Raw genomic sequence first — 26,159 nt, forward strand, 5'->3', positions numbered from 1 at the left:
TTTCACAGTCGTCTGGCAAATCCGGCATTTGTCAAGGGACAACTTCAACCCAGCCTCCTTCAACCAATCCAGCACCTTGAACAACCGCTGGTTGTGTTCTTCCAGATTCTTCCCTAAAACAATAAGATCATCTAGATAAACCAGGACCTCACGTAAGTGCATGTCCCCCACCACTTTGTCCATACATCTCTGAAAAGTGGCCGGAGCACCTGTCAGTCCTTGAGGCAGTCTCTGAAACTGGAAGAACCCAATGGGGCAGATAAAAGCGGTCTACTCTTGATCTTCTTTTGACATGGGTATCTGATAGTAGCCACTCCGGAGATCTAACACAGAAAACCATTGGCTCCCTTGCAGACAATCCAAAGCTTCATCATACTTCAGTGTACTTGTGATGTCACAGGTGACTGGATACTCCGCCTCCAGCAGGGCGAATTTCTATGACACACGTGACCCTGGATACACCGCCTCCAGCAGGGCGAATTTAAATAGTGAATCGTGCACCAAAGCTTTGTCAGAGCTGCAAGGAACTCTTCTCTAGCTCCTTCCTCCACCAAGGATGGTTGGAAATGACCAATATCACCAACAGTGAGTGAGACCACCTGACTCTCCTTTATAGGCAAGAGCCAGAGCCATCACACCTGCTAGTGATTCCCATGTAATAATACTAGCCACCACCCGGGGCAAAACTAGAACTAAAGACACCACTGAGTAATGACCCTAATGGCCACGAGGGGCAAAACTAACTTTAAGCAACCAGCTTAAAGGAAAAAAAAGGTTACATGTGCTTTTATCTGTCACAATCCAGCATGGATCGTGACAGTACCCTCCCTCAATGAGGGGCCTCTGGACCCTCAAGACCGCTCCTCATCAGGGAACCACCTACAGAGGGGATGCCCAGATCCAGAGTTCACCCCAGCCACTACCTGAACTTCAGGTTCATGACAAACAAGCACCACTGGTATTGGCAATGTATGTTCTGGAGGCACCACACATCTCCAAAGCGCCGACCTGGGGAACGAGTTGTGTATGTGCATGTTTGGGGGTAACTCGAGCTGGCAAGACTCCGCAACACACTTCCACTGGATGTTGTTTGGTGGCCACCCATACATGCTCATTCACACATAGGTCCGGACCTGAACGTTTATTTCCACACATTAGTTTGTCACGATACGGTGAACTCTTACTGGAACTGACAACAGAGGCGTCCCCCTGTGTCACCACACTCACACCCCCGCAATTCACCAAGGGGCTCACCACCCTCCAACCCCTTCCACCATGAGGTCTGCGCCTCCCAGGGTTGGCTAATGGCGAGGGTTGAGACTTGCCCCTACTCTCCTGCAGCACATCTGCTGCTCCCACGGGAGAGGAAGGGGCCAGTTGCAGAGAGACGGCAGAGACAGTAGCCCCTAGGCAGCAGCCCTCACACGACTGCCCCCAGCTGACCACTTCCCTAGCCCGCCAATCTATTACCGGGTTGTGTTTTTTCAGCCAAGGGAGGCCTAAAACGATAGGCACCGGCATTCCCTCCAAGACGTAGCATGCCAAGGACTCCTCATGATGTCCTATCCGCAGATGGATATTTTCTACGACTTGAGTCAAGCTCCCCTGGCTCAGTGGAACAGAGTTAATGGCCTGGACGCTTATAGGTTGGGCTAGCGTCCTACACCTCAGGTCATGAGTCTGGACAAAGCGAGCATCCACGAGACTGACTGGCTCCGCTGTCCACAAGCACCGGTATCACCTCCGGTACCCCGCCAGCCAAAACCTCTGCTGACATAGTACCTTTGGAGGGAAAAATGGAGGAAATATATACTCCCTGGTCGCCTCCCTCCAAGCGACCAGGGGAATGCAGCTTCTTAGATGGCATAGATAATTTGGCGCGCGTAGGGCAAGCCTTAAGGACATGACCAGTCTGCCTGCAGTAGAAACATGCCGACACCACTCCCTGAACCGTAGGCAGCCCTGTACACAAACTAGCTCCTCCTACTTGCATGGGTTCGTCTGGCGACTTGGCACGCACTGAGCAGGCTCCCATGAAATGGCCCGGCTTCCCACAGGAAAAGCATACCCCCCCACCCCGGCGAGCCGCAGACAGCCCCTTTTTTGTACCAACAACACCGGGCTGCCTGGGTTCCTCCATCCGCACTGGTGGGTCCTTCTCCCTATCGAGGACAACAGGGGGCTCATTTTGTGTATGTCTCTCCCTAAGGCATCTATCCACCCGGATGGCAAGGGACATGGTGGCCTCCATCGACCTGGGGGCGGCGTACTGCAACCGAGTATCCTGCAACTTTGGAGACAGACCCTGCACAAATTGACTCCTAAGTGCAGGGTCATTCCACTGAGTGTCAGTGGCCTACCTCCTAAACTCTGAGCAGTACTCCTCAGCAACCCGGGCTCTCTGTTTACACCTACGGAGTCGGGATTCCGCCAGGGAGACGCCATCAGGATCCCCATACACTAGCGCCAAAGCCGCAAAAAACTCGTACACGGACTCTAATGATGATGGATCGTGACAGTACTGGTCAGGGACCGTACGTTTGTTCAAGGTACGATAATCCACACACATCCGAATAGCTCCATTTTTTTTCCGAGCTATCAAGATGGGGGAAGCATAGGGGATACTAGACTCTATGATGACTCCTGTGTCTAACATACTGCGTAGATGCCGCCTGACATCTTCGATATCTGCCGGGGCCAATCTTCGAGATCTCTCTCGGAAAGGCTTTTGATCCTTCAACCAAATGCGATGCTCTACTCCTTGGGCGAGACCCATGTCCCATTCGCTGCCCCCCACATCATCATGCCGTCGATGACCAGCCTCCTTTCAGCTCACTTCCTTCAAAACAAGGGTTAAAGCTTTCAGGCTGTAGTTCCCTCTTCTCCTCCTCCATTCTCACATAGGCTTCCAAACAGACTGGGTGGATGGATAGGGTCTGCGAGTAATTTTCTCCCCCAACTTCCCGACACCACTGAGCTAAAGTACAGAAGATGTTAGCATTTGTTCCCACTATGACAGGTGTTGGTCTCTCATCTGCCTCTGCCTCCCGGCAGATTAGCGCTCTGATGGGTATCTCTTTATCCACTCCAACAACAGTCTTTGGGAATCGTAGTGTCACGGACACGTACCCTCTGTAGGGGTAGCTGTGCTCACTCAGTCCCCACACCACGAGTCCAGACAACGGTTTCAGAGGCACGTTGGATAAATATCTCTTATACCATCCTTTGAAGATGATGGATACTTGAGACCCACTATCCAGCAATACTGTACTAGGTTGACCATTGATATATGCGGGGACATGTGGGGCTGGTCCCACTAAACCTTCAGACAGTGTTTCGATGAGGAACTATTGGATGGGGTGGTAGAATAGATCTTAGCTGCTGATGCTTTTCCCGACTGCCTCTGAGTGTGATGGGGAAGATGTGAAGAATTCTTTGAGCTCCACCTCTTCGGACACTGACGAGCCATATGGCCTGAACTCCCACAGACAAAGCACCCTTCTGGTTTCCTACTCTCTACGGAGGTCATCCTCGCTTCCTGAAGCCAGGTTTGCTTCTCGGCTACCTCCGCAGCACTTTGTAGCCGCTGTATTGTCTTGGCCTGGGCACTTAACAATTGTGTAATCTGCTCCCCCTTTTTCTCGATGACTTTCAACAGTTCCATCTCTCGGCAGTCGGCTGCTGGCTTCAGGGCAACGTAGTCACCCGAGGGGATGTCTTCTCTCTTGCGGCCAAAATAACCTACTCCTTGCGAACTTCCTTAAGCAGCTCATGAAAAGAACCAGGAATCTTCTCTCTATCACAAGACCTCATCCGCTGGGCAATTGGATCATGCGTGAAAGCTCCTCTGAGTACCGGTTCCAGACAACACTGATCAACTTCTTTAGGGCTGACTCCACCTTTAGATACTATTCTGTGAACCAGCTTGTCTAGTCGGTATAGATAGTCAGACATCTTCTCATCTGGCAGTTGGTAGGTGGTATGAAGTATATAGAGAAGATTAGTAGCATCTTCAGGGGATCCAAAAGCATCTTCTAAAGCACTCATATAATCTTGATAAGTTGCTTGTGACTTGCTCTGCCAAGCAGCCTGCACCACTTCCATAGCAGTACCCCTCAAACTTTCTACTCTTCTCTGCTTCTTTACGGCATCAGTGCACTGCCACTCTTCTAAGCACAGTAAAGTGACATCCCTCCAAGTATTATATCCTTCTTCTCCAGCAGGGGTGGGGAGGGAACCCGAGAAAGTTCTTAGACAACGGTAGTTCCCTTCTGGCTGCATCTTTGCAAACTGACTGACTAACTTTTCCATAGCTGTCATAAGCAATCAGCAGGAGCCGCTGTCTCTTCCTGACTGGCTTTAAGTGGAGTAGAGGGCGGACCTACACTAGTCTTTCTAGGCTGAGTGGTTGACTCCTGTTTCTGGGTCTCCACTTCGGACTCAGTAGGCCAAGTGATCTTCCATTGTCGACCATACTTTGTGGACACAGCAATCATGGATGGGAAGTATTCTTTCCTCAAGATCTGCCCGGTTGAAATCAGGGCTGTAGGTAACTGTCCCCCCTTTTCCTTCCTGCGGTCGACCACTTTAGGGTGGGCAAGTTCAGTGAGTCGGTTAACTATTTTCAGTATCTCTTCATCAGATGCATCACAGAGCTCACCACTCACTGCAAAGCTTTGCTTAGCTGTAACATCCATCTCTTCGCACCACAAATACACTTCTTGCTCTGTTAAGGTCTCCATAGTAAATACTCCTGTTTTAGTTCTGGAATCTCAGCAGTGCCTCCACTGTAACACCCCTTTAGGGCTACCATGGTACACTGGGTGTTATGGGGGGTCTCACCTCTCTAGGGCGCTGTGCGTCCACCCGAATCTTGATTGGAGCTCTCTCTCTGGGACTGCAGAAGGACAGTTATCATATGCCAGGGGCTGATTCGGGAAACCCCTGCCACAGCTCAGTTCACACACTCAGGGAACAGGAGTAAAACCGTTTAACAGATTTATTGCTATGCAGCAGAATTGAGGTGAGTTTAAAGGAATAACATACAACACAAGTAGCGGTGCGCTATAAAAGTCAGATACACATCACAGTCTACTTCTACTCCGACCCTGCAAATATAACGTAGCAGGTTCCCCCTCTTTTGTATTAACTCAGTCCAAACGTTGGGGCCCAGTTGACAAGGATGTTGGCGCGCAAATTAGAACTGTTGGTGCACTTAAATGAACATTACTGTCAATAGTCTGGGTTGTAGTGTACTCACTGTAAATAGCACTGGTAGAACCACAAGTCTCAGAAGGGCACTCACTGTGTGTCTCAAACGGTTGGAGGGTTCTCTGGACACCAGCTGGGGGCGGCAGGATTTAGGCCTTTATGCGGTGGGAGTGCTGGCAAAACTCTCCGGGTCTTTGATGTTAAATGCCTCAAAGGGTGACAGGACCGCGCTCTCTCCAGCAGCACAGGTATCTCAGCGGGGGCTGCCACACTCTGCAGTGTAGAGGAATGCAGATCCACACCGCTCCGTCTCTTACAGCAAGCTGCCAAACTCCCTCTCCTCTGAACATTTACTTTCACTTCCTGCCCAGCTCCCTCCCCCAAGTCCCTCCTCCTCCAATCCTCTCTCTCTCCTTCTATCCTTCCAGACCGTGTCATCTAACTGAAACAAGGGTCCCTGGGAATTGTAGTCCACTGCCGCTCCGGGGAAAAACAGTTAATGTCTGTAGGTCCCTGTTTAACAGCCGCTGCAAAACTCTTCTTAGTGTCTGTAAGCTTCAGTATACCGGTAGCTGCTCTGACAGTTCCCTGTGCAGGTATTACATTTATATATATATTTGGAGGTCCACCAATTGTTTTTTTTTCATAAGTCTTGCTATTATGTGCCTCTCAATACATACATTACAGTGACATGTAAAAGTTTGGGCACCCTTATCAAAAATAATTATATTGTGAACAGATAAGCAATTTGTAGATGAAATGACCTCTAAAAGGCCTAAAGTTAAGGATGACACATTTCCGTTGTATTTTAGGTAATTATACTGTATCTATCTATCTATCTATCTATCTATCTATATATATATATATATATATATATATATATATATATATATATATACACACACACACACACACTTTTTTTTATCATTTTCAAAAATACAAAAAAAGAAAATGGCCAGATTCTAAAGTTTGGGCACCATGCATGGTTAATACCTAGTAGCACCCCCTTTTGCAAGGATCACAGCTTGTAAGCTCTTTTTGTAGCCAGACAAGAGTCTATCAGTTCTTGTTTGAGGGATTTTCATCAATTCTTACTTGGAGATTTCTTCCAGTTCTGTGAGATTCCTGGGTTGTTTTGCATGCACTGCTCCTTTTGAGGTCTAGCCACAGATTTTCAATGATGTTCAGATGAGGGGACTGTGAGGGCCATTGTAAATCCTTCAGCTTGCACCTTTTGAGGTAGCCTATTGTGGATTTTGACCTGTGTTTAAGATCATTATCCAGTTGTAGAAGCCATCCTCTTTTCAACGTCAGCTTTTTTACAGATGGTGTTATGTTTGCATCAAGAATTTGTTGAAGAATCATTAAATCCATTCTTCCTTCTGCCCATGAAATGTTCCTCATGTCATTGGCTGCAACACAACCCCAAAGCATGATTGATCCATCCCCATGCTTAAAGTGAACCTATCAGCACGATCTGAACTATTTAGTGCGGGTGTACTGGTGAGGACTTTGCTGCTGATTATTTCCCTAACAAGTCACCATGTGTCAACACACCCAGATGTAGATCCAACTGACAGAAGTTAATTTTCACTAATGTTTCATCAAGCTGTATAGTTATAGAAATGAAAATTGAATCTGTAGTTCTCAAATAATTTTATTAAAAAACATAAATAAATAAATTAACAAAATGGAGAAAGATAAAAAATGTTTATATATAAGTGTAGAACAATGAGCTTTACAAATAATTACATAGAACTAAGCTACGTCAGAGAAAAAGGACGATGAAAGCAAATAGCACATGAGTAACATCACCCCTCCACCACAGTTGCCCCGCATGCCCAGAGACATTGCCCCCCTCCACCACGCAGACCCCCAGCATGCAGCACCATTCGAGTCATATCACTTCCTTTACGGCGCACCCACCCAGGATGCAACTTGGGGCGAGTGACATAACCCCCTGTATGCAACTCCATGCAGCACCCCATCATGCAGCATCCATCATCATCATCCTCCCCTTCCCAAACAGCCCCTACCAGCACTGAGCCCCACACAAGGAATATCACCCCCTTTCCCGTACAGTATACATCATCATCATGCTCCCCTTCCTTCTACACTTGATAAAGGCCTGGCCCCTCCTGTGACATCATCCCCTCACAGGGCAACTCCACTCCATGTGACCTCTCTACCTATCCCAGCACACTCTAGTACTGGGCTGTAACATGCGGTGAAGCACCGCCGAGAGCCCAACCAATCAGGGTGAGTCTCAGGGAGGCAGGGTCACAAGTTTGTAACATCATAGGATATCAGCACAGGAGCATTCAAGGTCACATGATCAGCACTGACAGTGCAGGGATAGCGCCCCTCAGTGTCTGAGATGACCATACAAGGTATTTAAAGAAGTGCTAATATGGGTGATTTAAAGTGAATTTCAGCACATGTAATGTAGTGGACTGCCTCTTAAGGAATATCATAATATAAATGAATTATCCAGCTATCTCTCTTTGCACCTAGATGTTACTGCTACTGTAAATTATAACAAATATAGCAACATTGGTAGTTTCTAAAACTTAACTTTTAATCCTAAGCTTTTCTTAAAAATGGCTTTCACCATTATCCAAAGTGAACCAATACACCGGTGCACAAAAATATAAAATAGTATCCTTGGCAGGGATGAAAATGAGCCTTTTAGTATATTTTTTTCTTTTATAACCATAGCAACTCCCTGTATGGGAAGCCAATCTATATCAATGATGTCAAAAAGTGGACTAAATAAGCCCCACCAATTATATACATATGATGTGGGGCCCCCAAAACCAGTCCAAATAGACAATTCAAAAAAAGTTAAAGGAACAATCTCATCCATTTCTGGTAGTGCCAGTCATCCTTTATCCAATTCATAGAGTCAGGGTCCATATATTGTCCCTACCAGTCCCTAATATGGACTGATCCTGACCCCCAAGGCTCCTGCCCTTACAAGGGCAGTCCACAGCTAGCCCTGCCAATAGCCAGCCCTGGACTGACCCTGTGTGTCTCCCGACGCGTTTCCTCAGTGCCTTGATTCATCAGGGGAATAGCACATATTCTTCCTTCTAATAGGAGTAACGGGCGGCATGTCCCACCAGGAACAGCATAGAAAAAATGGCAATGGCAATCATATTATCCCCAATTGCCTCTTTTATGCCACACCAAATCAATAGATTTAAATTCCAAACGCCTGATTAAAACAGCACAGGTTCTAATGGGAAGTACATCCTTTCTTGAATCTTCATGTGGAACGCTGACATAGTAATTATCAAAAATCCCCCACAGATGTGTTACTCACAGTTCGTATAGTGACGGAGGCATTTACTTCCTGCTTATCGCCATGTGCAAGCGTCCCCCGTTCCACTTCGGTCAATCAGGCGCTGCAAAAGCCTCCGGTTCCCAGCCTGTGTTACATCTAACACGCACCTGAAGGTAGGAACCTTCAGCTCCCTCGCCCGCTGTGGAACTAAAATCACATCCACCGTTCCCCGGGGTGCTTAACAAAGCAATCACACCATGTTCACATCTCTCCCTTCCTGTTATGCAGAGCAGGTAACGCTCCATCAGAGCATTCTCCTCCCCCTCAGCATAAGAAACACATCTCTACCAACTCGGGCTCAATAATATCTCGCGATATCTTTGTTTTGTTCATATAAGCAGTACATTCTTATACCAAATCACATTTATAAATATATCTTTATTTTCTCATATAGGCAGCACATTTCCTGCCAGATCGCACTCATTAATATATTGCGGTATCATTATTTTCAAAATAAAAAATTCACTGGCATTGAAAAGGTGAGAAAACCGATTGGGGGGGAGACTGGGATCGTTTAATCCTACAAAGGGAAACAAGATGGATTTTCCATCTCAACACAGTCTCTCCCCAGGGTTTAAATGAGCAGTTGACTTTTGCTTGTTTTATCTAAGGATGCTCAACTGTGAGGGGAATCTGCTAAATACTTAAAGTGGTTCGGCCGATATCTATCCTTGCACTGGATCAGTTGCTCTAGGAGAGAGCCACTCTAGACTATTCTGGAGGCTTATCTCACTGAAAAAAGATCGGCAGTCCAAAAGTAGATCCTTACTGCCCCTGACGTCACCCGTCAGGGGAGGTCTGGGATGCCCACATACATTTTAGCTTGCTGATCGAGTCCACCAATATGGTGGGTTCGGCCAACATGGGGCCTCAAGGTTCGAAATTGACAATAGTCGGATACAAAGAGAGATAAAGTCGAGAATGGCATAACAATATTATAATTACATCATTATCATCATTACTTTATTACCATATTATATTATGTCGCTGTGCTTTGAACAAGTGAATGCGCAAAACAGTATGTCCAAAAGCACAAACGCAGGAAAGTTGTATATTGCTATAAATCTGATGGATGTGCTGTGACCTTCCATGAAAAGACAGAAGTAAAAATCCCTTCATTTTCAGTTTTAATGGGGAACCACAGCCAGACCACCACTGATGTGACTTTGTGTCTCCTGATTGACATGGCATAAACATTTGGTAGTAAACCTCTATAAGTGACCACTGGAAACTGTGCGCTTCCTGCACTTACATACAGCATACTTTTGTATGAATGTGTCTTCTGGTGTCTCAAGACGGGCAACATTATTAATGTGTCACTTCTAAGCTATCATTGCAGGATTTAATAATTGCATTAAAATTTGGGGTTGGAAAGAAAAATACTATATGCTAGTTCTAATGGTAATTGGACCTTTACTAATTTTTCTTTAAAGGGAATCTGTCACAAGGTTTTTGCTAGGCCATTGAAAGCAGCATGATGTATTGGCGGAGATCTGATTCCAGCGATGTATCACTTACTGGGCTGCTTGCTGCAGCTTTCATAAAATCTCTATTTTATCTGCTGCACATATATTAGCTCTCGGAATGCTTAGCTCAATATAACACCACCCAGTAGTGATTTTATCACACCTACAGCAAGCAGCCCAGTGAGTGACATATCGCTGGAATCAGGGTCTTTGTCTATAAATGATGTTGGTCTTAGTTTAGGAAAAAACAAGTTGCAGATTCCCTTTCTAGCTATTTCCATGACTTCACCATTAGCAATGATAAAGGGAAAATTAGCCGTATAGAAGCGTTTTTGTCTAAAGGATCAAACACGTTGAAATACAGCCTGCTCATTATCATTTGCTTGCCATCTGACAGTGGGGGGCAGCCAGGAAGACCCCATATTTATTAGATCATAGGCCAATCTAGATTATTTGGTGTATGGCCAGCTCTCTAGCAGTGGCATGGAATAGCAGCCACTTGATATATGCCTTTAATTGAAAGTAAAGCAATATGGAATGAGTTCTGGAGTTAATGTATTCAAAGAACATATGCACTTTCTATAAATGTGCTAAGATTAACAAAAGGATTGTTAGAGCAGAAGCAGTGTATTTCCTTTTGACAGCATGCTGCTGATTATATTTAGACACATGGATGCTCCCTCCTGCTTAGCTTTTTTTAATGTAGATTTATCCAAATTCAGAATTTAGAATTTTACAAATGTAGAAATTGGCATCAGAGCAATGATTTTGTCAAGCAGATTTTAAATAGGATCCATAGTGTAATGCCCCAAAGTTGTGGCGTATGTGCCTTTAAGATGTAGCAGAGATACCAGCTACCTCATTATGTTTGCACAATGTTCTCATTTTCATTTGCAGATAACGTACATGAGAATTCAGTACCTAGAAGTGGTTTATATATGCACAGAGTGATGAATTTGTTATGTTCTCCTATCAGGAGGTTGTAAAGTGTTGACAAAGTAGCCCCGATATCCATATATGGCTATAAGGTCACATGGTTAGACCACATGACCGGGTCCTTGGCTTGGTAGAGAAGGAGACATTTTGTGCACAAGTGGAGTTGCCTAAGAAAACTGAAGGAGCAGATAAGGAAGGAGCCAAAGCTCCTGTATGTGAAAAACTTCAGCTTCATATAACTGTGTGATCAGGACTGTGCATCTAAGCAGAAGTTGGAGTTCAGAAATCACTGCACCATTTATATATCTGCATAACTATACTGGAAAGTAACTGTGATTTCTGCAAAGTAATTTAATCTCTGTTCAATCATCATTTATCTTCATGTACCTTTGTATTCATACATCTGTGTATTCATGCAATAAGTAAAAGATATCAACAGCATTTCTGGCCTCTCTGTTTTCTGGACTATTTGAAGTGCACCACATTACATCACAGTACCAGGAAGCAGTAATTAAGTGCACTCTGGCATCATGAACCTTATTTTCTTTTATGTATTTTTTCCTGCCATAGCAAAGTGGTAACATCACATGGTGCATGACCTATAGCAAAGTAGTGCATGCATTACAATAGCATTTAAAGGCATATATGCCGTAGTCAACCCAAAAGCTGGTATGAATGTCCTTAGTATGGGGAGAATGTAGAGTCATCCTCCTGATAACCCGAACCTTTCTACTTACAAACTATAACAACGTGTGTTGAATCTCTCATATCCACCGCAACATTACTAATCAAGTGAGCAGAAATAAACAGAACCTGTTAATTTTGGCAGGGTGGTCGACTATCTAATGCGTATGGGTTAAATAAAGGTTTGAAGTTTGAAATGAAATGTCCGATCCTTCTGTTCTCCATGGCAGCCTACATTATTCCCTTAGAGACCATATATATGCTCAGACGAGTCACTCGTTCATACGTATCGTGTTGTCAAAAATACAGCTGGGGGCAAATGTTCTAATGTGTGGGGGCATTTTTAGTCTAGAAGGCTATAGTTCGTCATGCTATAGGTTTGTGGAGAAAACGATTCTTTTTGCATTGAATTGAATGTGTTCTGCTGTAGTCCTGCTGTCTGCTGTAGTCCTGCTGCCTGATGTGGTCCTGATAATGAAATTACCATTACTCTTTAAACCCAATACTTACTTATTAGTGTAATTTTTTACAAGATGCCAAGGGAGAAGCTGGTGTGATGACATTTCACCCGACATCTCTCCTTCCTATGTCATTAGATAAGGACTAAATAAAGAGACATTATAAACTGTTGAATGACTCCGCAGGTTGCGATGATGTGAAATGAAAAACATAGCGATTAGCAGGTTTTTTGAACTACTATTAATAAAAATAAAAATGTTTTAATCCTATATATTTAATATGAAATATGCTGTGAAAGATCTTCAATGAAAGGCTTATGTAACATGCTGTTGGGTACACAATGTGCAGGGATAGAAAAGCAGGCAAAATAAATAAGGGCCTTTCACTGATGGATTTCATATGGCAGTGAACTGCACATAAGGTCTCATATTCAAAAACTTCCTTAAAATGCAATTGGTCCGGCAGTCAGTCGGAAGCTGCGCTAATATGTTAAGCAATTAAAGGTAGTTATCTCCTATGTTTCTTCTCTTTAGGTATTTATTTATGCGAATAAAGAGGGTGCTGGAGACTACTGGGAGAGACTTAACCATTACTGTTACTGGGAAGGATAGCCTATTGGAGACGTCTACAGACCTGCCACAGTTAATGCTGTAAGTTACCTGGCTTACGTTGTTAGAGATATACATTATTTTTAAGAATTTAAGCTTTTGGACATTAGTGTAATTATAATTGATTTAATCTTTCTTTTCTTTTACTGTTCTTTGGAATTATATGAATGTTTAGTTTCCTTTTATTTATTTTTTCTTAAATGTATTAAGCCTTGATGAGTTTTTCTAAAACGCTGCAGGGAGTGGGATTTATATAAACTGGCAGCCTAATTAGACAGAATGTATGTTTTATTACCTTTTCCATCTTTCTCACTAATGGCACATATTTCTACAACATAGCCATAACCAATGGACAGACTTGGCCTTAACAATTGTACATGGTTCCATCTGAAAAAAAAAACTACAAAAAAAAAAGTAAATTAAATATGCAAGTTAATTACACTGTGTTCATACATACCTGTCATATTCTACCCAACTAATGCTTTTTGTGGCATATTTACCAATATATAGGGCAAATTCGCTTAGATCCATACCCTATCTTTGCTTTTTGGTAAATTGGGTACACATCCAACTATAGGCTATATACACACTACAACTGGATGATTACCCTGTTCACCAAAAAGCAAAGATGGGGCATGGATATTATACAGGTGCTTCTCACAAAATGAGCATATCATCAAAAAGTTAATTGATTTCAGTTCTTCAATACAAAAAGTGAATCTCATATATATGATAGAGTCATTACACACAGAGTGATCTATTTCAAGTGTTTATTTCTGTTAATGTTGATGATTATGGCGAACAGCTAATGAAAACCCAAAAGTTATTATCTCAGTAAACTAGAATACTTTATACACCAGCTTGAAAAATGATTTTAAAATCCATAATGTTGGCCTACTGAAATGTATGTCCAGTAAATGCACTCAATACTTGGTCAGGGCTCCTTTTGCATCAATTACTGCCTCAATGCGGCGTGCCATGGAGGCGATCAACCTGTGGTACTGCTGAGGTGTTATGGAAGCCCAGGTTGCTTTGATAGCAGCCTTCAGCTCGTCTGTATTGTTGAATTTGGTGTTTTATCTTCCTTTTGACAAAGCCACATAGATTCTCTATGGTATTAAGGTCAGGCGAGTTTGCTGGCCAATCAAGCACAGTGATACTGTTGTTTTAAACTGGGAATTGGTACTTTTGGCAGTGTGGACAGTTGCCAAGTCTTGCTGGAGAATGAAATTTCCATTTCCAAAAAGCTTGTCGGCAGAGGGAATCATGAAGTGCTCTAAAATTTCCTGGTAGATGGCTGCGCTGACTTTGCTCTTGATAAAACACATTGGACCTACACCAGCAGATGACATGGCTCCCCAAACCATCACGGATTGTGGAAACGTCACACTAGACCTCAAGCAGCCTAGATTGTGTGTCCTCCACTCTTCCTCCAGACTCTGAGACCTTAATTTCCACATGAAATGCAAAATTTACTTTCATCTGAAAACAACAACTTGGACCGCTGAGCAACAGTCCAGTTCTTTTTCACCTTGTCCCAGGTAAGATGATTCTATCGTCTCTTGGTCATGAGTGACTTGACATAAGGAATGCAACACTTGTAGCCCATGTCCTGGATGCGTCTTTGTGTGGTGACTCTTGAAGCAATGACTCCAGCAGCAGTCCACTCCTTGTGAATCTTCCCCAAATTTTTGAATGGCCTTTTCTTAACAATACATTCAAGGCTGCGGTTATCCTGGTTGTTTGTGTAACTTTTTCTACCACACTTTTTCCTTCCACTCAACTTTCCATTAATATGTTTGGATACAGCACTCTGTCAAGAGCCAGCTTCTTTAGCAATGACCTTTTGTGGCTTACCCTACTTGTGGAGTGTGTCAATGACTGCCTTCTGGACATCTGTCAAGTCAGCAGTCTTCCCCATGATTGTGGAACTACTGAAACAGACTAAGGGACCTTTTTAAACTCTAAGAAGCCTTTGCAAGTGTTTTTTTGTTAATTATTCTAAGTTACCGAGATAATGACTTTTGGGTTTTCATTGGCTGTAAGCCATAATCATCAACATTAACAGAAATAAACAATTGAAATAAATCAATCTGTTACTCTGTAATGACTCTATATAATGAGTTTCACTTTTTGTATTGAAGAACTGAAATAATTTAACTTTTTGATGATATTCTAATTTAGTGAGAAGCACCTGTAAGGCTAAGTGCACACGTACCGGAACTCTCGCGGAAATTACCGCGAGAATTCCGGAATTCCAGTCCGCGGGAAAATCGCATTTTAAATTCCCGCGATTTTCCCGCGGAAAAACTAGCATTTTGCAAGCGTATTTAGCTTGTAAAATGCTAGCGTTCTCCAAGCGATCTATAGCATCGCTTGGAGAACTGATTGACAGGTTGGTCACACTCGTCAAACATAGTGTTTGACAAGTGTGACCAACTTTTTACTACTGAGGCTGCCTATGCGGCATCAGTAGTAAAAGATAGAATGTAAAAAAAAAATAAAAAATGGTGTTATTCTTACCCTCCGACGTCCCGCGCATCCGTTCCCAGTAATCCTTTGCAAAAATGCCCGCGATGACGTCAGTTCTCGCGGGATCACGACGTCTCACGGTCATTCGCGATGACGTCGCGCGAATGACCGCGAGACTTCGCGATCCCGCGAGAACGGACGCCATCGCGGGCATTTTCGCAAAGGATTACTGGGAACGAGAGCGTGAAGAGAAGCAGGAAGACTGCGCGGGACGACGGAGGGTGAGAATAACAATATTTTTTATTTTAAATTCTATTTTTTACAGGGATATGGTACCCAAAGCCCGGAGGACAGTCTCCTCTCCTCCGGACCGTGGGTACCATCCGCAAATGTTCTGCTTACTTTCCGCATGGTGTGCACAGCCACATGCGGGAAGTAAGCGGAACAATGCATTCCTATGGGTGCGGGATCGCCACGATTCCGCAAATTAATGAGCATGCTGCGGTTTTTACCGCGAAGCGATTCCGCCGCAGTAAAAACCGCAGCATTAGCACAGCATTGCGGAATCCCATAGGAATGCATGGGATGCTTATTTTTCGCGTTTTCGCGGCAAAATCGCTCGGTTAAAACCGCCGCGGAAACGCAAAAAAAACGCCACGTGTGAACTCATCCTAAATGAATATGTATATATGTATACAGTGGGTATGGAAAGTATTCAGATCCCTTTAAATTTTTCACTCTTTGTTTCATTGCAGCCATTTGGTAAATTTAAAAAAGTTATTATTTTCTCATTAATGTACACTCTTCTCCCCATTTTGACTGAAAACCCCCCAGAAATATAGAAATTTTTGCAAAATTATTAATAAAGAAAAAAATGTAATATCACATGGTCATGCGTATTCAGACCCTTTGCTCAGTATTGTGTAGAAGCACCCTTTTGAGCTAGTACAGCCATGAGTCTTCTTGGGAATGATGCAACAAGTTTTGCACACCTGGATTTGGGGATCCTCTGCCATTCTTCCTTGCAGATCCTCTCCAGTTCCATCAGGTTGGATGGTGAACGTTGGTGGACAGCCATTTTCAGGCCTCTCCAGAGATGCTCAATTGGGTTTAGGTCACGGTTCTGGCTGGGCCAGTCAAGAATTGTCACAGAGTTGTTATAAGGCCACTCCTTTGTTATTTTAGCTGTGTGCTTAGGGTCATTGTCTTGTTGGAAAGTGAACCTTTGGCCAAGTCTGAGGTCCAGAGCACTCTGGAAGAGGTTTTCATCCAGGATATCTCTGTACTTGGCCGCATTCATGTTTCCTTTAATTGCAATCAGTCGTCCTGTCCCTGCAGCTGAAAAACACCCCCATAGCATGATGTCGCCTGTCAGTGGAGTTTCAGTCTTCCAATTAGAAATCGTCCAGACCTGAATAAGTAAGAACCTTTATTTGGTCATGCATGCATGGAGAGAGAATGACAGCCACACTAGCTGCGGGCCGTCCTCTGTCTGCCTCAATACATATTCTTAGAGTTTAAATAATAAAAGAGGAGGGTGTTGAAAAATACGTCGTTTGCAATAATAGTACATACAATATGCTTAGCTGTTAGCAATCCTTATCTACGTTACCAGAGAAGCAGAGGTATGACTTTTATTTTGTACGTTAGATAAGGTTTGCAAACCAAGCACTACAACCATGTCTTCATATTACATCAGATGAAAAGAGTGACTAGGCATAATAATGGCATACATACAATCATGTATATACTGTATATATATACTCACACACATATGCATATAGATATATATATATATATATACACATACACACATGCACATAAAAGAAAGAACTTTATTACAATTATTATAACATTCCCTCATCTTGTAATAAAATCATCTATCTGTACACATTGGGGACAGATTTCTTTTTGTCAGATTTCACAGAAGATCTTCTTATAATCTAGAGGGAGAGTAATATGTTTAGTATATTTATCATTAAGTCCCAAAATTTTCATTCTTTCATTGGATTTCAAGGTCTCCATTCCTTGATACATAGTTTTTGTTATGGCAGAGTCAATCAGTCTTTGAACAAGTCCTCTAATGCATAGAATAGCACAGCATCCACAAACAATCAGCACTCTGGCCACGATGGTAAGAGATGTCAACGCAGATGTGAATAATCCGGACCATTTCCCAAACCACCCTTCAGTCCAGGAAGTGAATATGTCATCATATCCAGAGTTCTCAGCTAATTCATTAGACAGGGCAGTCAGTCCATCAAGAGCTTTGGAGATACTTCCATCAGGATCTGTATTAGGGATAAAGGGTGCAGCAAGATCCTCCAAACATTTTATATACACCTTCCTTTTCTGCTAAGATCTTGTCTAATGCCATCCTATTCTACCAAGCCATAAGAGGAGTTGGTCCTAATTGCTCAGCTATCCATTTAACTGCATCTCGGGTATAATTTACAAATCTCTGCTGGTTATAGTATAAGTAGTTTATCCAATCTACATTCATTTTTATAATCACCCAACAAATTATGGATTCTCACTCGGCTGCTACCTGGATCCTAGCCTTGTACTCATTGGTCACTTCCCTGGGAACTCCAATGTCATCTCTGTAGATACTAGAATGGAAGGATCCTTGCGGAGTTTCACACTTCTGTCTTTTCCACTACGTACCTTTGGCCATATCCCTGTTGACAACAGGTGGAACGGCATGATTGGCTGGACCACCGCACAATCCCCTTGGGAACCATGTGGTAGTCTGGCTCTTATGCTTTTATCACCGCTTAACCACCATATATCCACTCTCAGGGTAGTGTGGTTTGACCATATGGCTGAGTACTTGGCCCTGTGGGAGACAATGATCCATTCTCTACAAGAGTCGCCTTGGAGCTCTCCGAAGTCGTGCCCATGCCCTGGGAGACTAAAACAAGTATAGTTACCAGGATTAGCAATCACCTGTGGTGGGATATCCAGTTTCTCAAGTGGAGGATATAAAAATGATAACATTTTACATTTTCCTTCCCTTTCTGAGGAGGCATAAGTTTTACTTAATAACTTAATTTTTTTAAGCTTTCTGCAATGTATTTAAGCCATTCTAACCTTTCATTCTTCTCACAGCCTCTCTCTAGAGCTAGTTTATCTTCATAAGTTAGGTTAGACAATCTAACTATGAACCCTATGGACTCTATTATGGTTCTCTCTGGCATACCTTCCTTGGGTCCATGTATACTATTATTCTGAACTTCTATGTAGAAATGTCCTATTGGTTCCGTTCCTGATATATCAGCTCTTCTAACCTTTGATCCCTCATCTTAGGGTTTTTAAAAGTTCTCAGTAGCTGATTACAATTATTCTTATTTGTGTGAGGGGATCTCCTTTTTCCAATGGAGAATCAGGCTTTAAAATCTATGTAGCCATAAGGCGTATACCTATACTGTCGGGCTACAATTGTCCATGCTGCTTTACTCCAGTCACACACATACTGTACATCCCCTCTGCTATTAGAGCTCATAACACAAACATACTTATCAGACTCTGCTAGTTTTACAGCTTGTTCCCTATCTCTGTATCATTTATACAACAGACAAAAATCCACTAACATGGCAGCCTCCTGCCCGATTTCAAAAGTAAGATTTAAAGTCTTAAATATGAAGCCATTCTACCACCCTGGACTTTCCTCTCCTGCTGGGTCTATTACTCTCCAATCTCCCATCACTATGGTCACGAAAAATATACATGTGACTAACCCTACAATTATTATAACACCGCCACCACCATGTTTCACTGATGGGATTGTATTGGGCAGGTGATGAGCAATGTCTGGTTTTCTCCACACATGCAGCTTAGAATTATCACCAAAAAGTTCTGTCTTCATCTCATCAGACCAGAGAATCTTATTTTCTCATAGTCTGCGAGTCCTTCATGTGTTTTTTAGCAAACTCTATGGGGGCTTTCATATGTCTTGCACTGAGGAGAGGCTTCCGTCGGGCCACTCTGCCATAAAGGCCCGACTGGTAGAGGGCTGTAGTGATAGTTGACTTTGTGGAACTTTCTTCCATCTCCCTACTGCATCTGTGGAGCTCAGCCACAGTGATCTTGGGGTTCTTCTTTACCTCTCTCACCAAGGCTCTTCTCCTACGATTGCTCAGTTTGGCTGGACGGCCAGGTCTAGGAAGACTTCTGGTGGTCCCAAACATCTTCCATTTAAGGATTATGGAGGCCACTGTGCTCTTAGGAACCTTGCGTGCCGCAGAAATTCTTTTATAATCTTGGCCAGATCTGTGCCTTGCCACAATTCTGTTTCTGAGCTCCTTGGCCAGTTCCTTTGACCTCATGATTCTCAGTTGGTCTGACATGCACTGTGAGGTCCTATATAAACAGGTGTGTGCCTTTACAAATCAAGTCCTATCAGTTTAATTAAACACAGCTGGACTCCAATGAAGGAGTACAGCCATCTCAAGGAGGATCACAAGGAAATGGACAGCATGTGACTTAAATATGAGTGTCTGAGCAAAGGGTCTGAATACTTATGACCATGTGATATTTCAGTTTTTCGTTTTTAATAAACTTGCAAAAATGTCTACATTTCTGTTTTTTCAGTCAAGATGGGGTGCAGAGAACACATTAATGAGGAAAAAAATGAACTTTTTTGAATTCACTAAATGGCTGCAATGAAACAGCGAAAAATTTAAAGGGGTCTGAATGCTTTCCATACCCACTGTATATATATATATATATATATATATATATATATATATATATACAGGGTGGGCCATTTATATGGATACACCTACATAAAATGGGAATGGTTGGTGATACCAGCAAACAGAGAGAAGCAGCAAAACGGCACTCAAGCAAAGTCTACTCACTGGTGGAGATATGGATGTCTGAAATCCGAGTGTCTGGGTGATATTCAAAACGGATAATCGGGTGCTTGCGTGACACCACACGTAGTATAAAGCCAAAAAATGAAGAAAAATGCAGCACTTGTGGAATCCGTTAAAAAACCATAGTCCTTTATTGAATTATTTGGACAAGGTCAGCATGAGGGCTAGGTGCGTGTGTAATGCGAAACAGCTGCAGTCTTTTTCCCTGCATGTTGCTCACATGCCTAGCCCTCATGCAGAACATGCAAAACAGAAGCCGCGGAGACACCATCACATGTTTCTCAACGCAAGCAATGACCAGCCAGGTCTTTCCTCGGGAAGGAACAACCACGGGAAGGGCAGTCTCCAATGAAGGAAACCACCTATGCCAAAACATGTTATCCATCCACAGACAGCTGTTTCGGGGTATTGCCCCTCATCAGTGTGGAGTAGGAAACTGGCTGGTAGGAGCAATGCCTAGTAAAAGACTGTGAAATATGAGGATGAATGAACTCATGGAGATCAACATCCAACACTGCGGAGACACCATCACGTGTTTCTTAACGCAGTGATTCTAGAGCACTGCCCCCATCCCTTATGGGAAATATGCAAAACATGCAAAACAGAAGCCACGGAGACACGATCACATGTTTCTCAACGCAAGCAATGACCAGCCAGGTCTTTCCCCGGGAAGGAACAACCACGGGAAGGGCAGTCTCCAATGAAGGAAACCACCTATGCCAAAACATGGTATCCATCCACAGACAGCTGTTTCGGGGTATTGCCCCTCATCAGTGTTTTCACAGTCTTTTACTAGGCATTGCTCCTACCAGCCAGTTTCCTACTCCAAACACGTGATGGTGTCTCCGCAGTGTTGGATGTTGATCTCCATGAGTTCATTCATCCTCATTTTTCACAGTCTTTTACTAGGCATTGCTCCTACCAGCCAGTTTCCTACTCCACACTGATGAGGGGCAATACCCCCAACACCGTGCAGGACGCTTGGCATTTGCCACAGAACACCAGGCTTGGCAAATTCGCCACTGGTGCCCTGTGCTCTTCACAGATGAAAGCAGGTTCACACTGAACACATGTGACAGACGTGACAGAGTCTGGAGATGCCATGGAGAGTGATCTGCTGCCTGCAACATCCTTCAGCATGACCGGTTTGGCAGTGGGTCAGTGATAGTGTGGGGTGGCATTTCTTTGGAGGGTCACATGGTGTTGGGCTGTGAGGACAACCCCCATCTGTGGACGTCGGGCACTCAGACCATCCTCATGGAGTCGGTTTCTAACCATTTGTTCAGACACATGCACATTTGTGGGCCACACAGCCCTCCATGTGCTCGCCAGAGGTAGCCTGACTGCCATTAGGTACCGAGATGAGATCCTCAGACCCCTTGTGAGACCATATGCTGGTGCACTTGGCCCTGGGTTCCTCCTAATGCAGGACAATGCCAGATCTCATGTGGCTGGAGTGTGTCAGTAGTTCCTGCAAGATGAAGGCATTGAAGCTATAGACTGGCCCGCCCATTCCCCAGACCTGAATCCGATTGAGCACATCTGGGACATCATGTCTCGCTCCATCCCCCATCATCACGTTGCACCACAGACTGTCCAGAGGAGTTGGCGGATGCTTTAGTCCAGGTCTGGGAGGAGATTCCTCAAGAGAACATCCGCCACCTCATCAGTACCATGCCCAGGCATTGTAGGGAGATCATACAGGCGCGTGGAGGCCACACACGCTACTGATCATCATTTCCTTGTCTTGAGGCATTTCCACTGAAGTTGGGTCAGTCTGTAATTTGATTTTCCACTTTGATTTTGAGTATCATTCCAAATTGATATCTCCATGGGATATTAAGTTTGATTAATGTTGATCATTTTTATGTTTTATTTTTCTCAACACATCCCATTATGTAATGAATAAAGATTTCCAACTGGAATATTTCATTTAGTAATATCTTGGATGCAGTATTTTAGTGTTCCCTTTATTTTCTTGAGCAGTGTGTGTATATATATGTGTATGTATGTATTTGTTTGCCCACTGACAATGACATGTACAGTCTTTAATTTTAAGGGTAGGTTAATTTTAACATTGAGAGATAGAATATCAAAAATAAAATCTAGAAAATCACATTGTATAAATTATATAAATGTATTTGGATTTTGCAGTGAGAAATAAGTATTTGATTCCTCTGGCAAACAAGACTTAATACTTGGTGGCAAAACCCTTGTTGGCAAGCACAGCAGTCAGACATTTTTTGTAGTTGATGATGAGGTTTGCGCACATGTCAGGAGGAATTTTGTTCCACTCCTCTTTGCAGATCATCTCTAAATCATTAAGATTATGAGACTGTCGTCTTGGCAACTCGGAGCTTCAACTCCCTCCATAACTTTTCTATGGGATTAAGGAGACTGACTAGGCCACTCCATGACCTTAATGTGCTTCTTTTTGAGCCACTCCTTTATTGCCTTGGCTGTATGTTTTGGGTCATTGTCTTGCTGGAAGACTCGGCCACTACCCATTTTTAATGTCCTGTCGTTGAGAAGGAGATTGTCACTCAGGATTTTACGGTACATGGCTCCATCCATTCCCCCATTGATTCGGTGAAGTAGTCATGTGCCCTTAGCAGAGAAGCACCCCCAAAACATAATGTTTCCACCTCCATGTTTGACAGTGGGGACGGTGTTCTTTGGGTTATGGCAGCATTTCTCTTCCTCGAAATACGGCAAGTTGAGTTAATGCCAAAGAGCACATTTTTTGTCTCATCTGACCACAGCACCTTCTCCCAATCACTGACAGAATCATCCTGGTGTTCATTGGCAAACCAGATGGGCCTGCACATGTGCCTTTTTGAGCAGGGGGACCTTGCGGGCACTGCAGGATTTTAAACCTTTATGGCATAAAGACCATCACATTACCTCCACCATGCTTGACAGATGGTGTCAGGTACTCTTCCAGCATCTTTTCAGTTGTTCTGCGTCTCACAAACGTTCTTCTGCGTGATCCAAACACCTCAGACTTGGATTTGTCTGTCCATAACACCTTTCTCCAATCTTCCTCTGTCCAATTTATGTGTTCTTTTGCCCATATTAATCTTTGCCTTTTATTAGCCAGTCTCAGATATGGCTTTTTCTTTACCACTCTACCCTGAAGGCCAGCATCTCGGAGTCGCTTCTTCAATGTTGACATTGACACTGGCGTTTTGCATGTACTATTTAATGAAGCTGCCAGTTGAGAACCTGTGAGGCATCGATTTCTCAAACTACAGACTCTAATGTACTTGTCTTGTTGCTCAGTTGTGCAGAGGTGACTCCCACTTCTCTTTCCACTCTGGTTAGAGCCTGTTTGTGCTCTCCTCTGAAGGGAGTAATACACGCCGTTGTAGGAAACCTTCAGTTTCTTGGCAATTTCTTGCATGGAATAGCCTTCATTTCTAAGAACAAGAATAGACTGTCGAGTTTCACATGAAAGTTCTTTTTTTCTGGCCATTTTGAGAGTTTAATGGAACCAACAAATGTAATGCTCCAGATTCTCAACTGGCTCAAAGGAAGGTCAGGTTTATAGCTTCTCTAATCAGCCAAACTGTTTTCAGTTGTGCTAACATACTTGCACAAGGGTTTTCAAGGGTATTCTAACCATCCATTAACCTTCTTAGGGCTCATACTCACTTGCGAGAGACTTGCACGATTCTAGTGCAAGTCTCTCGCATAAAAACCTGGCACTGCTGCCAGCACTGGGACCGGAGCGTGCGGCTGCATAGAAATACATGTAGCCACACTCTACGGTCCGAGTGTCGGCGGCAGTGTCAGGTTTCAATGCGAGAGACTCGCATGAGAATCCCTTACACAGTTAGCAAACGCAAAGTACCATAGGAACACTGGAGTGATGGTTGCTGGAAATGGGCCTCTATACACCTATGAACATATTGTATTACAAACCAGATGTTTGCAGCTAGAAAAGTCATTTACCACATTAACAATGTATAGAGTGTATTTCTGAATAATTTAATATTAGCTTCATTGGAAAAAACTGTGCTTTTCTTTCAAAAATAAGGAAATTTCTAAGTGACCCTAAACTTTTGAATGGTAGTGCATGTGTACAGTATATATACACCTATCTATATGTATTCTAAGTAGACAAGGTATGGAATAAATAGCCTATTTCTAGGTAAAAGTTGACATTTCAACAATAAAGGTTAAATATGTAAAAACTATGACAGAATGCTTTTATGCGAGGTCCAACTTTTAGTTTGATGGCTGAAAATAATAGTTAACAATTTTGCTGTAAATTCGGAACTTACTTTAACTTTATGTATGTATAGTTTTCCACTTTATTGTGAAAATATTAATATCGTAATCCAATTACCTTCGACTTCAAAAATGTCTATCTATAACCCTTGAGTTATAACAAAAAGTCAAAGTTTTGGCATCCCCATAGACATAGAGTATAGGCAAACTATGATTTATTTTTGTTTTAAAGATCAGTGGACTTGAGCTCCCACTTTAGTGAAGCGGGGGTTGAGCGGGCTGCTATGTTGCTCTATTCAAAATTTATTAACACTGTGGATAGGTATTACAATGTGTCTGTGGCATAACCCCTTTAACTTCATTATCAGAGTTGCCATGCATCCATGAACTCATGGACAGACTGTAAGTACTGTACAGTTGCCTTTTGATCAGAGGCAGCGATCCATACACATTAAAATTAAATGGTCTTACTTATTATATTTTCCTTTCAATACAGGGAGGGAGATAAGTGGCACTATTATATTGGCATTATGCTGTTATGCTATAATTAAATGAAAACTACATTTGGTTCAATGTTGTAAAAGTGGTTCTCTGAAAATAGGAAAAAAATAAAGGAAATGTAATTAACAATAACTCCATAAATACAGTACTTTTAAATAGCAAATCACAATCATTTTGTTGAGGAAGGTAGTTTTTATAGAATTAAAATGGCTACCACCATGTTAAACTAACAGAAACCTGTCATAGAATGTTAACACCTGTGAGCATGTTCATGTTTTGGAAGATATGCTCCCAGTGTATATTTTGACCTAATGCTGGAGATATAAGGTGTGCTGAGGTAAGAAGAAGCCTCTTACTCTGCTGTCCACCTTGTCTATCTTATTTAATACTAGAGATAACAGGGGTGCTTAAGTAAGAAGAGGCTGCTCACAATGCTTTTCACTGTGTATCAGATCTAATATTGGATATGTCAGGAGTGATGAGATAAGATTAGGCTATTTACACTGCTGTCCACCCTGACTGTCTGATCTAATACTGAAGAAACCAGGGGTGCAGAGGTAAGAAGAGACTGCTCACACTGCTTTCCTCCCTGTCTACCTGATCTATTACTGGAGATACTATACTATGAGTGGTGAGGTAAGAAGAGGCTGCTTACAATGCTGTTCACTCTGTGTATCAGATCTAATATTGAATATGTCAGGAGTGCTGAGGTAAGAAGAAGCTGCTCAGACTGCTGTCCACCCTGTCTATCTGATCTAATACTCTAGATAACAGGGGTGTTGAGGTAAGAAGAGGCTTCTCACACTGATGCCCAACCTGTCTATCTGATCTAATACTATTGACACCAGGGGTGCTGAGGTAAGAAGAGGCTGCTTACATTGCTGTCCACTCTGTCTATCTGATCTACTACTAGAGATACCAGGGTTGCTGAGGTAAGAAGAGGTTGCTCTTACTGCTGTCCACTCTGTCTATCTGGTCTAATACTGGAGATATCAGGGTTACTGAGGTAAGAAGAGGCTGCTCACTAGAGATACCAGGGGTGCTGAGGTAAGAAGAGGCTGCTCACACTGCTGTCCACCCCATTTATCTTATCTAATACTAGAGATATCAGGGTTGCTGAGGTAAGAAGAGACTGTGCACTGTGCTGTCCACCCTGTCTATCTGATATAATACTAGAGATAGCAGGGGTGCTGAGGTAAAAAGAGGCTGCTCACACTGCTGTCAACCCTATCTAACTGATCTAATACTGGAGATATCAGGGTACTGAGGTAAGAAGACATTGTTCACACTGCTGTCCACTCTTTCTGATGTATCACTGGAAATATTAGAGGTGCTGAGATATGAATAGATCCCTTATTTTACT

At 43.1% G+C, this 26,159-nt stretch overlaps 1 protein-coding gene across 5 annotated transcripts in view; it reads left to right on the top strand.

The window, feature by feature from the left end:
* ATXN1 (ataxin 1) overlaps positions 1-26,159 on the top strand; it is a 411,948-nt gene that overhangs the window by 289,296 nt on the left and 96,493 nt on the right. For all 5 annotated transcript variants that reach the window (XM_073589941.1, XM_073589939.1, XM_073589943.1 and 2 more), the window contains one exon: positions 12,636-12,752. The gene's annotated coding sequence lies outside the window, so the exon portion shown is untranslated. The remainder of the gene's footprint in view (positions 1-12,635; positions 12,753-26,159) is intronic.

The sequence above is a fragment of the Dendrobates tinctorius genome, unplaced genomic scaffold, assembly GCF_039654945.1.
Source record: "Dendrobates tinctorius isolate UK_male_01 unplaced genomic scaffold, ASM3965494v1 ptg000115l, whole genome shotgun sequence".
NCBI classification, from domain to species: Eukaryota; Metazoa; Chordata; class Amphibia; order Anura; family Dendrobatidae; genus Dendrobates; species Dendrobates tinctorius.